Genomic DNA, 14,955 nt, shown 5'->3' with positions numbered 1-14,955 from the left:
ATATATATATATATATATATATATATATATATATATATATATATATATCCCACTGAATCCAATTAGTGTCACCTGGAAGTGTGTAGGTGTGGCACCATCCACTGTATCATCCACCAGAGTCTGGTTGCCCTACTGGTGGCCACATTTCACAGAAAAATTATTCATTCTCCCACACACCCATCAGTTGTGAAAATGGGTTTGGAGAAGAGGCCACACAAACACCTATCCTTATCATGCAGGAATGCTGAATGAACCTTCATGGTTCTCACACAGGTAATCACAACAGCTCTGAGTATAACAGCCACAGTGTGTCCAGCAGACAGAATTTCATAACACCTATCCTCATCCTCCCCATACTTGTCATTACATTTTTTAATTCCCCTCTTCTTAATGTTCACTGAGCCTTGTGGGGAGGGTTAATACGGAGTTTCCGTTTAGGGCTGAAAACAGCCATTCTTGGCCTATTGACCAATTATAGCTCTCAGTAATTATGACTGCTGCCCAATATTTCTCAGCTACTCTTTTAAGAAAGTTGGCAATGTTACATAGTTCTGATAAGAGCTGTAAAGTACACCACATTGAGACCTGGGTCCTAGCCCTGTATTCATGTCCAGGTTTTCTATTGCACATAAGGGCATAACTCAGAGCGACTCGTGCAGATGGTAGCAAGGCCACACAATGGAGTACATGCTTACAATCTTTCCATCCACTCTTCAGCAATATTCCCTGAGTCATAGATGGATCAGCTGTGATGGGTATATCTATATGTTGGGGCTGGGATCCCCAGGATGTGTTGTATTTTGCATTTTATCCTGTTGTGTCTTTCTGTGATCATCTCTATTTGTTTTAAAGAGAGGCTTCTTTGATTAGGGATGGTAGCTATACTTATCTGTGAATATAATGGTAAGATCTGGGATGTAGTGAGAAATTGTGCTGGTCTAGCAAAGTGGTGGTGAATAGATTCTGTTCTAAGACTTATGACCTCACTAGCCCTGGTAAGCTGACTACCTTTCCAGTATCAGGCTTGGATTCCATCCTGTTTGATGGGCCTGGAGTCCAGTTAAACAGCTGCTGGTTGCCACTGACATGTAAACACCACTTACTGCAGCTTTTTGTTTCATATTCATAGCAAATTGTGATTCTGTGTCTTCCTGTCTCCACTTTTGCATAAATCTGTCAACAAATACTGATCAAATCAAACCTTTGCATTTAGGTTTTTTTTTTTTTAATTTTTAGGGTTTTTTTTTTTTAATAAAGCAGTTTTTTTGTCTCTGTAGGCTATACCTCAAAATTGGTTTATTTCCTATTTCCTTGCAATTATATTTAGGTTATGACATTTCTTGCAGAATTGCCATACAAGTGTTGCTGTGTATCTTATGTTCACAGTATCAGGCTTCACTGTGAGGTTCCTCCCCACCCCAATGCAGGTTTGTGGATGTTTATAATGTGGTTAACTATTAAAAGTAACATGTCATTGTTTAACATATCAGTTAACATTATGCATGATGGGTAAGTTTATTACTCATTTGGGCATGAGTGTGTGGCAATGGTTCACTTACTTCTGTTTACGAATGTTGTTCTTTTCTGTGCATGTACCATAATACATTTATTCATTTTTTATGGATGTATGTGTAGTTCTCAGGTTTTTTTTTTAATTATTAGAACTAAGGATTGCTTCATGTTCTATGACTCAAAATTTTGGTGTCTCCAGCAATAGAGCTCTACAGTCAAGTTCTGGAGGTTAATCAAGAGCAATGGTAAGAGTCTGTAATGCTTGGAGGTCTGTGGGGCTTCACCAGACACTAAAACCGAAAAAGGTACCCCATTAGATGTCCTGAACTTTCTGTTTGATAACCTATAATATCAGGAGGGGAAACAACTATATTTGATTATATAAACATGTATTTTATGAATCTTTTACAGTAACAAGTTTTCATGTGATTTTTAAAAAGTTTTTCAGTGGTAGTTACCTCTCCCCACACTCCCCTCTTTACATTGCCCTCACATCTCTCATACCAACTGGTACTGACATGGAAGCTTCATTCTTAACTGCTTGGCTTTAAATGTGCTAGCAGGTGCTGTAGATACTGCTAGAGGAGAAAAGTAACCATCACTTTCACTCTGCTGTAAGCTCTGTGGTCTATGGCACTGTCCTGATAAGACAGCTCTGTTGCTGCAGTAGTGACATGAATGTTATGGGAGCAACCAACTCCTTTTTTTTTTAATTGGATTTCAGGCTCATTCCATGAGATGGAACCCATACTTGGCTCTGTTAACTGGACCAAGAACTAAGCTATACAGGTCAAGGCCCTAAGGAAGAACTTCCTACTGTTATTAAGCAAATATTAGAAGTATTAAAACAACTCCTAGTGATGTATAGTTATACTCATATTAGTATATCTTTCAATCCCAATCATAGAAGCTTCTATTTGCTGTGAATTGGTAATTAACATAGAGACCTACAATTGGTCAATATGTAGAAAGTAAGAGACTACAGAGTGATCAGCCCATAATGGGAGATTTGTATTGTATCCTTCCTCTAGAGGTTCAGGGATCATCATAGAAGTGGGCTTAGGCAGTGGATAACTACAATAAAACTGTTTTTTAGAATATATAAACTCACAGCAGTTATGACAGCATGCACAAGATGTGTATAACATTAAACTAGGCAAAGTCTCAGAGAAGGGAGGCCTTAGAATATTCCACCCCTAGGTGAGGAGTAGTTCTAAGTTATAACTGTTGTGAGAAGGCGAGTCAGTTTTCTTCGGGGTTGCAAGATGCGAGAGGTTATACATTATATATTAAAATCAAGCAAGGGTTGTAAATATATGTGACAATGTAATATTTCAAAAAATAATAACTATATTGCATTTTCAGGTTAGTTTAGAGGTAGTAGATACTAAAAGATTCTGAAATGTTGCAATGATGTGAACACTTTTTTCCCTTTAAACTCATGCTTACATGGGATTTCCAGTGCAATGTAGAGCAGTGTGGTGCCCGAGTAGGCTGAGAAGCAGAGGTGGAGGTGGTAAGGAGTGGTTAGATTGCTAACATGAACTTTGGAATATTGAAGGGACTGGGTTAACTGCTGAGGAGCTGGGTGAGTGAGTTCTTATTCTCAGGCGAATGGAGAAGTTATGAGAGAAGATTATTTAAAAAATGAGTCTATTCGTTGTGCTTTGCCTCTGTCACTGTGGTTGGTTTGTTCGTTTTTGTCTTTTGTTTTCCACAAGTGGAAGCAGTAAGAGTCCTCTCTGGAGGCTGACCAGGTGCTGGTGCTACGCTTGTGGTCATCCAACCCTTGAGAATTATGAGCTCCAATCAGCCTCTTTTCCTTTGAAATTACCCAGTTCCATATAATCCGTCACTGCAACAGAAAATGAATAGACTAGATACTGTGGACACCCTGCAGACACTAACTCTTGTCCCAGGCTCTTTTGTCTGTTGCCTAACTGCTTCGTATATTTTGGTATCTGCTTTCTAGGACTGTCACTGCAAATTCCCACTCATTTGCAGTTTTTCTAGACAAGCTTTATGCATTCAAGTCTCATTAAACACATTAAAAGAATAGATATTGTGAAGCTCTTAATGGAGTGTTGTATTCACCTAAAGATGAGCCTGTGACTTGGGTTGTTTAATTTTTTAAAAAATCTTTACTGGCACATTTTTCTTAAACTTTTCAAGATAGAACTATGCAAATATCCCCATATAGATTGTGGACTTGCCTATTTCTACTCTTATTATCTTCAACTTTTGCTTCATATATTTTTGAATGGCTCAAATAAAAATTACAAGAGGACATAGTCTGATTAAACTCCTGAACCAGCTCCCAAGAAGACAAAGTAATGGCGGGGAGCGAGGTTTCAGTCATATTCAACTTCAATGCTGCCAACCTGAACTAGATAGGCTAATGTAAGTTGACCTTCCAAGGAGTTGGGAGAGAGGGAACAGCCATGTTTCCTAAGCAGGTCACTTTCAGGCAGGATGATAATAAAGTTTTACTTTAACTGATATTTCTATATTAAAAAAAAAAGAATTGATGTGAATCAATGTTACTTTCTGCTGCTTTGTTTCTCTGTCTTGCCTTACAAGGAAAATAACTTTGGAACAACTAATGTACTATTAATGAATTTCTTCTGTTTCATAGAGTCCTTCTCTTCATAAGACCAGTATCTTTTCATCAGAACACTTATTCTGTTTTATAGAATGAAGCATTGAGTAATTCTAGAATGACAAATAGACTCAGTTAAGAACTTTAAATTATTGTAATTTTGTCTTTTGACAACTCTGTGTCACTATAGGCATATAAATTTAAGATAGAAATAACTTTATCCTGAATTGGCCATCACTCAATTTTCTAGTCATTCTTTTGCTTTAAAAATCCAATGTTATATAATATTCAAATAACCCATACCAGTTTTTATAGCTTGTATTTGTATACCATATATTACCTTTACCTTTTTCACTTAAAGCGCATCTACTAAGACTACCAGTTTTGGTATGGACATACTAAAAGTTGGAAAATGATGGTTTCTCTTCCTTTAATAGAAAATATGCAGAAGGTAAAAGGACAACATTTTGTGAGATCTCCCAAACTGACATAGAACAAAAATGACTATGCTAAAGAAATATGTATAGCTAAATCTTTTCCTTCTATCAATCTAAGTTCTTAGTTGTGGTCCTTTTTATAAAACTTATATTAATAAGACAAAAACAAATAGACATAGCCATTCCTCTGAATTAAAGCATTCCCCCTTGAAGGAAGATGAGAAATTCATACAATGTTCCTCACAAGTGATGAGAAGGAACAGTTACCAAGCTTCAGTTTTAATTCAGTTTTACCTATATGAAATATTTCTTTTAAATAGTTTTGGTCTCATCTATTTATATCCTGTATAATTACTAACAGTTTATCTGGAATTGAGTAACTGTTTATATATAATTTGTTTTATGAATACTCTGTGTTTTTATGTTTCTTCTTTTTTACCTTTACTTTTTTAACCATCCAGATTTTCTTTTTAGTGCTACACTTCTTCATCTGCTTTTTTTTAAATGAACAACATACCAATATTTTAGACAGCAAAGGAAAGAAAATGAAGAAATAACCCACAGAGTAAGATAAATATTTAAGGCTACGTTGTAAGAGATTGCTATTCAAAATAAGTAAGAAACTCATCTTCATCACAAGAACATAAATAATAGGCCTTCCCAAGGAAGGATTAAGGGGCTCTAGGGATACACAGTTCTAACCTTTAGCCCAAGATTCTACCTGCCTTCTTGATGAGGGCTCCCAGGTCCCTGAATCATCCAACCTCCTACCCACCGCTCTACCCACCTTCCTGAGGAAGTATGCTGGGACTCCAGGGACACACAGCTCCAGCCTCTAGCCCAAAGCCCTACCCACCTTCCTGAGGAGACCTGTTAGACTGGACCCCAGGATCATACAGGTTAGACTCCCCCCCCTCATCCTAATCTTTTCTCTATCTTTCTTAGATAAGGAGAATAGGGTTGAAAAGAAAAAACAGGAATATAGGAATATCTTAATAGAAATAATAAGACAAAAGGTAGATTATTGAATCTACTCCTCAACTTCAGTCTTTGTTATTCTCAAATAAGGTTATTTTTAACTCATTGGTATAGAATTTTATATATTGATGCAAAAATGAGTATTTTTGATACATTGGTATAAATTTTGGTATGTTGATACAAATTTAAAATTTACTTCCAATGTTTTTAAAAACTGCTATTACAAACTGTTTACAATATTAGGTAATTCAAGTTAATTGTTAGTTAATCAACTCATGATCATGTCAGATAGTAGTCTAATTTATTATAAGAATATACATCTTAGGTATAACAGATAGGTATGATTCTATAGGTAAATAGATTATATAAACATAAATATAGACAAGTCTTCAAAAGCCTCAGAGACCTACAGAATATGGCATTTAAAATGTTTTTTTAATCATTTTTAAGGATTCTTTGATAATAAGACATGTTATCTCCTGGCAGCATCCCAACCTACCTCAAAGGTAGGTAATGGACATCAAAGAACCTCCATATGGAGATGGCTTCAAATGTGGCAAGCTAGCTATCTGAGCAAGGAAAATGTCCTTGCTTCTATGACAGACAAAATTCTGCCTAAAATGAACAAGCTTAAAACAGGCCAAGTCAACTGCCAAACTCTGCCAAGACCAGGTAAGCAAGTCCTAAATAGGTTGGGCTTCACATATATGTCTGTCAGAGATACTGGGCCAGAAGGTTGGAGATGATGCTCCAGTGTCATAGGGAGTTTTGTGTGTCTGTCCAAAGAGCAAACTGTCTTTGTCATTTTCTATTTCTTGGAGGCTGCTAACATGCACCTCCTATTTACTCAGGTAACAATTTTATTCCTTCTGAAGTCTCTGATAAGGCTGAAAATCAGATAGTCATAGTTTTGCAACTAGCTTAGTTGCTTAGGAATTAAAAAGATGTTTTGAGTCTAGATAGATGTTTTTAGGTTGATAGATATGAACTATAAAAATAATTTAGGTACAAAACCTTAGACCCTCATAGATAGGATATTTTCTTCAAGGTTGCCAAATATATTTACATTAGACATTATGTATAGTAGTCTTACCTATTTGTTTTTATAATTTTTTCATAATTATTCTTACTGTAAAAAAATTGGCCTTTTTATTTAGACAGAAAAGGGGAATTGTTGGGGGTTGGTCTGATACTTGTACTTGGAGGCTGGTTGCTGGCCCTCAGGATCCAGTACTTCCGGGATACTCTTATCTTTGTTGTGCAAACCTGTCTAGGACATTATACCTGATTGGTTGATTAAACAGTCTATACCTGGGCAGGGCAGAATGAGTTAGGCATAGCCAAGGTTCCCAGCCTTTGGTTCAAGAGAATCAAGGGAAAGAAAACAGATGAGAAGAGAGGAAGAAGGAGGATGCCACAGTGGGTTAGCATGAACAAACCACATAGGCTGGGAAGAAGGACTCCAAGAATAGCATGGATGGAGAAAATACCAAGATGAAAAATATAAGCAAGTATCTTGGTAGTATGGATGGAAAGTAGCCTAAATAAGGATGGTTAAAGAGGTTGGCATTGGATGGGGGCTGGGAGATGGATGATGAGGTTATTGAGATAGCATAGGTAGAAATAGCTGCCCTGCCCAAGGTAATTAAGGCAATTATCTTACTTGGTATGTGGTTATTTAGAATTGAAATTTCTTTTTGATGGATTGATTGTTGTTGGGTATAAATTAACTTTCTTTATCTCTTCTAATAAGAATTGGTTTCAAGTCTATTTTTCACTCTAGTCTGTTATCTATCTATCCACAGTCTAGCTTTCAGACCTCATCAATGAAGTTCTTTGTGTGGTGGGCTACGGTTAACGGAGACACTTATAGCTAGTCGTAGAGACTCTCAAAAGCTTGCTCAGCCACATATGAGACATTGAAACCACACACACCCCTTTCTGCCCTCTGTCTTGGAAGGGGGAGGGTATAAAGATTATAAGACCCAGAGTTTAGGAAAGCTTAGAGGAAAGCAATGTCTTCTGGACATGTCAGGATCACTGTACTCATGAACAGGAACTGTGGTTGCCTGCAAAAAACCCCACATGAGAGCAAGTAACTCAATATTCTAACAACGAGGGAGAATAGGCTCACAAGTTCCCATTATAGGTGAAGAATTATGAATAGTTGATGGCTTTTAGGGAAGGAAAAGTCATATATCTGTATCTATATCTACATATTTATAAATTTATAGTTACATATGGAGTTGGTCATCTCCCATCAATTAAAGAAGCCACAATAGCACCTCCTTTGTGGTTCCATACTTAGGTAGTTTTAAGTTGGGGTAAAGTGACATTTGAAATAAATGTTAACACAAACCTAAACTCTGAATTTTGTCTTAATACTTTAGTGATTATTCAAAAGTCCTACTCAGCCTCTTTGGATTTCAACCACTTGTTTCAACTTTGAAATTGGAAATCATTTGATTTCTTTATTCTTTCAAGTCTTGGCTTCAAAATTCTTAGTACCTTGTACAGCTTTAAGCAAAAATTAAAAAAAGAATTGATCATGGTTTTCTTGAACAAGAATTCTTAGGATATTTTAATGCTACATTTCATATTAATGGTGATTAAAGTAAAAATAATAAGTATTTCATAAATGTGTATATCACTGTTAGTCCTACAAATATAAAATTAGTTTATTTGCACAAATGACAGATTTTATGCTAGTAAATAAAAATATATAATGTACTTTGATCAGATTCTATTTATTGATTTCTTTCCTTTTCTCCAAAAAACACCCTTCCACTTTTTTTTTCAACTTAATTTCTGCAAATACAGAAAATGTATATTTGTCTTTCTGAGTCTGACTTACTTTGCTTAACATGATGATTTCCAATTCCATCCACACTTCTGCACAAACTTTGTGGTTCCTTAAAAGTCTCCACTGGAGCTGGTTCTCCTTTTTCTATACCCTTGGGTTGCAAATGGTAAAGCACATTTATGTTCTTATAATGATGCCATAGCGTCCTGACTTGAACAGTCTCTTGACACATTTTTCCTTACTTCAGGCCGCTCATGCCAGCCTTGTAATTAGTGAAATTTCTTTCCAATTCTGGCAGTGAGTGTTCACACATTCTGGCTTTCTCTGTTGTTGTATGTGACTGTTTATGTTTTTTTTTTTTTTCTGGACCTTTAACAGATAATTTAGTGGGAAGTTAGGAAACGGGACTTTTTAAATTAAATACATAGAATCAAATCAATATTGTTGATATAAAAATGAAAGATGATTAGATTAGAAGAATGTCCAATTCTAACCAAAATTACTGTATATGTTAACATGAAAATGCCAGATTCTTCCATTCTTACATTCAGGTAGTAAGTTACTCCAAGTCATAAATTAAATAAGCAATAATCTGCATTTGTTTAGGAAAATATGGTCACCTTTGGAAAGCAAATAGCTTCCTGTGTTTTAATTGTGGTAAAATAGACTCTGTTTTCTTTATTAACATAATATACTACAGAGGTTGAAGTCTCAGACTGGAGGACACATGCATTTTTTTGGTGGTTAAGTGATCTATATTTCCCATCATTAGACACTTTGTTATAACTACACAAAAATAGGACATTAGGGTTACCGTTTGTGATCTTCCTTTATGCTAAGAAATGAAGTAAAATCATGTTGCCTTTTTAAAAGGCTCAAGATTCTGTAAATAAGATGAACCAACCAGTTGTGGGAAAAGACATGCTTTCCAGGTGAAAATAAAGTGAGCCTACTCTCAAAGAGCTCAGCTCCCCCTAGGGTCTGTCCTCAGCCGCACTGTGTGTCACCTCTCTAATCAACAAAGGATAGCTTTCGTTGCATTATGGTGACTGCTGTTATTCAGCTGTGGAGTCCCTGCATAGGCTCAAGTCTGACTCCGGCTGTTTTGGGTGGCCATGGAGGTGGGACGTGCTAAAAGAGGTCACTCACTGGAGGAGACTCTGGTGCTTCCATTTTAGCTTCAGTTCTTGTCACCTCTCTGTCTCTTGACTGTCATGCTCATGTCACCATCTCCTCCTGCCATGATGAATGTTATCCCTTCTAAAACCATGAGCCGGGAGCGACCCTTCCACCCTTAAGTTCCTCTTTGTCAAGTAATCTGGTCACACCCACGAGAAAGTTAAATAACACAAGTAACTAAATACTTCCATCATTTCTTAGTAAGCATTTCAGCTACACCCTGTTTCTCATTAAAGCTTTTCAAAGCCCAGTGAGTCAAACAAATAATGTATGTCAAATCCTAATAGAGTTCCCTATAGCAAAGACTCATAAAAATAATTATTTTTAAAAAACTGTCAAAAGTTAAAAATCTGCCAAGCTAACTCAGTTGTGAACACCGGGGTCCAGACCAGAGCCTTTTATCTTTTGCTCCTATCAGTCATATCTAAAATTTAAATATTAAATCTTTTTTTCCAGCACAAGTTAAAAATTTCCTAATTTTTAAAGGAACTATAAATTAGAATAGCAGTCAGTGTGGGTGGCTTCCACTAAGATTCAATATCTCCCAAAGTTTTGACAGGATTGTTAAAATTAACATATTGCTCAGTATTCTGATTAAGGCACTGAAATACCTTCCAAAATGCAAATATTGTCTGAGAGAACATAGGATATTAAGATGGTAAGCATTAATAATCTAATGAAATGACTTTCTTCCAGAAATTAAAAAATGATTTTTTTTCCATAGGAACCGGAGGAAATGGGAGTAGGTAGATTAGAGAGGACTGACTGAGCAAGATCTGAGACATCAAGGCTAGAGTAAATAAAATATTTTTTCCTGTTGGATACAGAATTAATTTATTTACCATTAATGGACTCAATCCTTTTATTTCTTTCTATATTTAAGAACTCTTACAAGCTAAAGCACTGTGGATATCAAAACATAAAAAACGAGTGCCCAGAAAAAAAAAAAAAAAAATAGAAAGGCCGAAAGGGGAAGAAACCTGTCCAGTAGTGCATGCTGTACTTTGGCTGTGGATTGTCTGTTAAAGAGTAATGTGCTAGAAGCCTCCTGCGCTGTGCTGTGGTGGTGGTGAAGAAGTGGAAGGCTGAAGGCTGGTGAACAGCAATTAGTCACGGGGCTGTACCTTCATGAGTGAGTTAGTGCTATCTCTTGGAACTGGATCAGGTCATAGGGACAGAACTAGTTCCTAAGAGAATGCTTTGTTATCAAAAGCTGAGACTTTTCCCTCTCCAGTAGCTAGCTCGCTGTATGCACATGTGCCCTTTCTGTGCAAGGCAGGTTCATTCCTTTTCTGCTTCTTTTCAAAGTTTTGGCACAGCCAGATGTTGTTGCTAAGTGTTCTGAACTTTAAAGTCGCAAGAATCATAATTCAAATAAACCTCAGTGATCTATATTTCCTATCATTAGACACTTTGTTATAACTACATAAAAAATAGGACAAAATAATGACCCTAACTCAAAGGTAACTCTGCACCTTTATTGTCTAAAGTCTCTCTCCACCAGTCTAGTTGGAAATCCTAGCATCACTTGGCATAATTTGTGGCATACCAACTAGAGAAGTAGCTTCAGAACAGGCAATCTGGAAGGCTAATTTGGAGATTTCTTAAGACACCATGCACTTTTTGCACACAGGACTTTGAGGATTCCAATAGGATTTTGACCTAGAGCCTCCTCGTTGAGGACTAGTTTATATAGTATTGCAAAGTGCTATGCAAGCTGTGGAGAGAAGAAAACATTCAATGGTCCAGTTCAGCTGGGATACCTATGAAGAAACACAATTACAAGTCCTGAAGACGTAACAGTGCTACTTCTAGCTTAGAGGAAACCAATAATTGTCTAATTGGACTTCAGGCCCACTGAACAGGAGAGAAATTGTGCCTGGTACTGTAAATCTAGCCAACTATCTTTGGCCAATGAGGTCAAGGATTGTCCTGGTTAGTTTTATGTCAACTTGAGACTAACTAGAATTATCTGAAAGGAGGGAACCTCAGTTGAGAAAATGCCTCAAAAAAATCCAACAAACAAAACAAAACAAAGCAAAAAAAACTAACAATATGGAAGTGTAAGCCAAATAAACCCTTTTCTTCCCAACTTGCTTTGGGCCATGGTGTTTTTACACAGCATTAGTAACCTTAATTAAGGCATGGATCTTAGAAGAGAACCTACTGCTACCACTTTCCTAAACTGATACAATTCTTAATGGTATTCTAAAAACATCTTTATGCTCACAAATAAGTATAGCTCTCACCCTGTATAAAAAAAAAAAATCTCTTTTTGCAGCAGAAAGACCATTACAGAGGTCCACAACTGGTCAAATGCAGAGAAAAACTGCCTGTGGCATGCCCATCTCAAATGACACACCTACAACACAACCCTATGCCTAAGACTTAGGGAACAGGAGGGAAAAGGAAACAGATGGTAAATGCTACGGGACCGAGGCATCTGATGCAAGATTGCGTTTTCTAGATGTGACTAGGAAACCCCATGCATGAAACTGTAACAGTCTGGCTGCTTCAACAAGGTTGCAACAACGACAACAGTAGCTGATACTGTAGTGCTGACAGGGAAAATCTCCTGGAGTTCCACCTCTAGATGAATAACGGCAGGCAAGGAGCTGAAGACTGCTGGGAGTGTGCAAATTAGCCTTCCCAGGAACCACTTCCTTAACTGGTTATTCAATACTGAGTGAGCATCGCCAAAGCATATACATGCAAGTGACACTAAATGGACCAAACAGGTTGTATGTGTATATGTATATGTATGTGTATATGTATATGTATGTGTATATGTATATGTGTATATATATATTCATTATATGTGTATAACAACAATGACCTTAAAAAATGGATCATGGATTTGAGAGGGAGGGGGGCACAGAAAGGAGTGGATGAATGAGATAGAAGGAAATGATATAAGTATGTCTTAATTAAAAATAAAATAAATTTAAAATCTTAAAAGCCGGATGTGCACGTGAGAGCAGACTTTAGTTATTCTAAGCCTGCGAATCCCTCTCCTCCTCCAGGTGCTGAAGAGAGCTCTTTGACTTAGTGTTTGGTGTTTTGCTTACTAAGAGTAAGGCGGTCTAGAGATCCAAGTGCAGACCTAATTTCAGAGCAGAGATCAAATCTAGAGTTTCGGAAGGGATCCTAAAGTTACAGCTGTAATGAAAACAGCCACTCACATTTCCCCCTGTATGCTTAATGTTTCTTGGCCATAATGCCTGACTCAATCACAATCCACTCTCCATTTTGTCCTCATCTCACTCCTTTCATGGCCCTTAGGCTCTTGAGGACTCCTGTCTGCACAACTGTATACACTGGAAAACCTGCGCAAATTGTCCTGGCTGTGTAGTGGGGCTGATCTCACCGGGCCATCATAGAAAGGCAACTTCTTCTCCAATTACAACCAATGCTCAGAAGATGAAAAGACATTCCCTGAATAATGAGTTCAGCTGTTAAACATAAGAATCTCCCGGGGCCTCAGTTAAGGAACCTTTTTTCTATGAGTTTTATTTCTTGTTGTGCTGATGGGACAGCCATAGGAGTTCCACAATTCCGTCCCAGTGTCATTTGCAGACGGTTGTAGAAGAACTTCAGTGACATCACCACAACCTGGCAATGCAGCAGCTGGCCATTCCCTTGCTCTCATTAGTTGCACTGCAGCTAGTGTGCCGGGAGCACCTTTTTCTAATTCTCTTTTAGGAGGAAATACAAAACAGAAGGGAGGATATTCATTTAACAGCTTGCAGAAAAGACCTCAAAGACCTATTTATTATGCTGTGGTCTTGAGGGAATTTGCTTTGGGGGTTTGATTTCAACTAAGATATCCTAATGAAGGAAAATAAGTTTCAGGATCAAAGCTCCTCCCCATCATGTCATCACTAGTCATCACTAGAAGTTTGAATACAGCGTTTATAAATTCTCTCTAGTATCTAACCCTGAGCTGGATCTGGATAGGGTCTCTCTCCCTAATGCTTTTTGTCTCTCTTGCTGTTTCTTGCCTTTTTCCTATACATATTTTTCCTTTCTATTCCAATCATTTCAGTGATTTCTTTGTTTTTTTGTCCTTTTCCTCTCTCGTGTTTGTTTCTTTTTATTTGTTTGTTCATATTTACTTTCTGTTTGTCAAATAATTTACAGAACTTTCATGGGCTATCTCCTTCTTAATGGTATTTTTTTTTTTCAGAAAGCCAGCTTTATTTCTGAGACTCCATCATAAACTTTTAGCGGGTACCAATAGTCACCTGCCACCCTCACACCTGGCTGTCCATAAAGCCAGCAAACAGAGGCAGGTCAGCAGACCGTGACGGAGAGGTACTCTGGGATGACTCTACTCCGCTGCGGGTGCTGATAACTTCGTGCCTCAGTTCATCTACAACGATATTGCCCTCCAAGTCCCAGATCTTGGTTCTGGGGCCAGCGGCAGCCCAGAGCCAGCAGCAGTTAGGGCTAACGCACAGGCACTGATGACGTCCCCGACATCAGGCGTGTACAGGCGCTTGCCTTCACTGAGACCCCACAGCGTAGCCTGGCCATCCTTGCCTCCAGAAGCATAGAAGGATCCATCTGGAGAGACCGTCGCTGTGCTCAGATAGCCAGAATGGCCAATACGGTTGGTCTTCAGCTTAACGTTAGCCAAATTCCATACCTTAACCAGCTTGTCCCATCCATAGGAGACGGCGATAGGGCTGCAGCTGTTCGGGAAGAAGCAGACACAAGACACCCATTCTGAGACTCTCATCCTGGACAGAGAACTTACAGACACCGAGAGTATTCCACAACCTTATGGTCTTGTCTCGGGATCCAGAGACGACCCGCCGGTTGTCAGAGGAGACTGCTACACTCAGCACATCCTCAAGCTGACCATCAGAGGAGGTAACAGTGTCACCAACAAAGTGGGAGTGGCCTCGCAGAGCTCGCTGTGGTGTGCTGTAGTGGGTGTATCCCTGGTGACCTTCCACACGACGGTGGTCTTGTCTCGAGACGCGGATAGGGTCATGACCGCGAACAGCGGTGCGGTGGCGAGCTGTTACCCAGTCGTTATGGCCCCACGAAGAGTCATTTCCTTGGTCATGGCTGCAGCGACAAGGATGGCACCAGACATCTCAGAGAGCCACGCACCACAGCAAAGTCCTAACCGTGTTCGTTTATCTCACAAACCGTTCAAAGCGGTAAGTCTGGGTGACTTAGTGGCCTTAAATCTTTCTCTATATTTCAGTTTCTTTGTATTTTATACTGGAATTTATGGGTTTCCTTAAAAAAAAAAAAAAGAAAAGTATGTATTTGTAGATAAGAGTGATTGGTGGAGTGAGCCTTCCAGTATGTTCAGACTCTGACGATAAGCCACACTCACTTTGACTTTGACTTTTTTTTTTTTTCCTCAAGGTATGACAGTGGTATTTCTACACCCGGGAGTTAAAAAAAAAAGGGGGGGGGTAAAGTCAACA

At 38.2% G+C, this 14,955-nt stretch overlaps 1 pseudogene; it reads right to left on the bottom strand.

Annotated features, from left to right (window-relative positions):
* Positions 1 to 13,731: 13,731 nt before the first annotated feature.
* LOC129674078 (receptor of activated protein C kinase 1-like) lies at positions 13,732 to 14,585 on the bottom strand (annotated as a pseudogene).
* Between the last annotated feature and the right edge of the window lie 370 nt (positions 14,586 to 14,955).

Source organism: Psammomys obesus, unplaced genomic scaffold (genome assembly GCF_907164565.1).
Source record: "Psammomys obesus unplaced genomic scaffold, mPsaObe1.curated_primary_1811, whole genome shotgun sequence".
Lineage (NCBI taxonomy): Eukaryota > Metazoa > Chordata > Mammalia > Rodentia > Muridae > Psammomys > Psammomys obesus.
The sequence above is the reverse complement of the archived record's forward strand: the minus strand, read 5'-3'. Positions and strand labels throughout refer to the sequence as shown.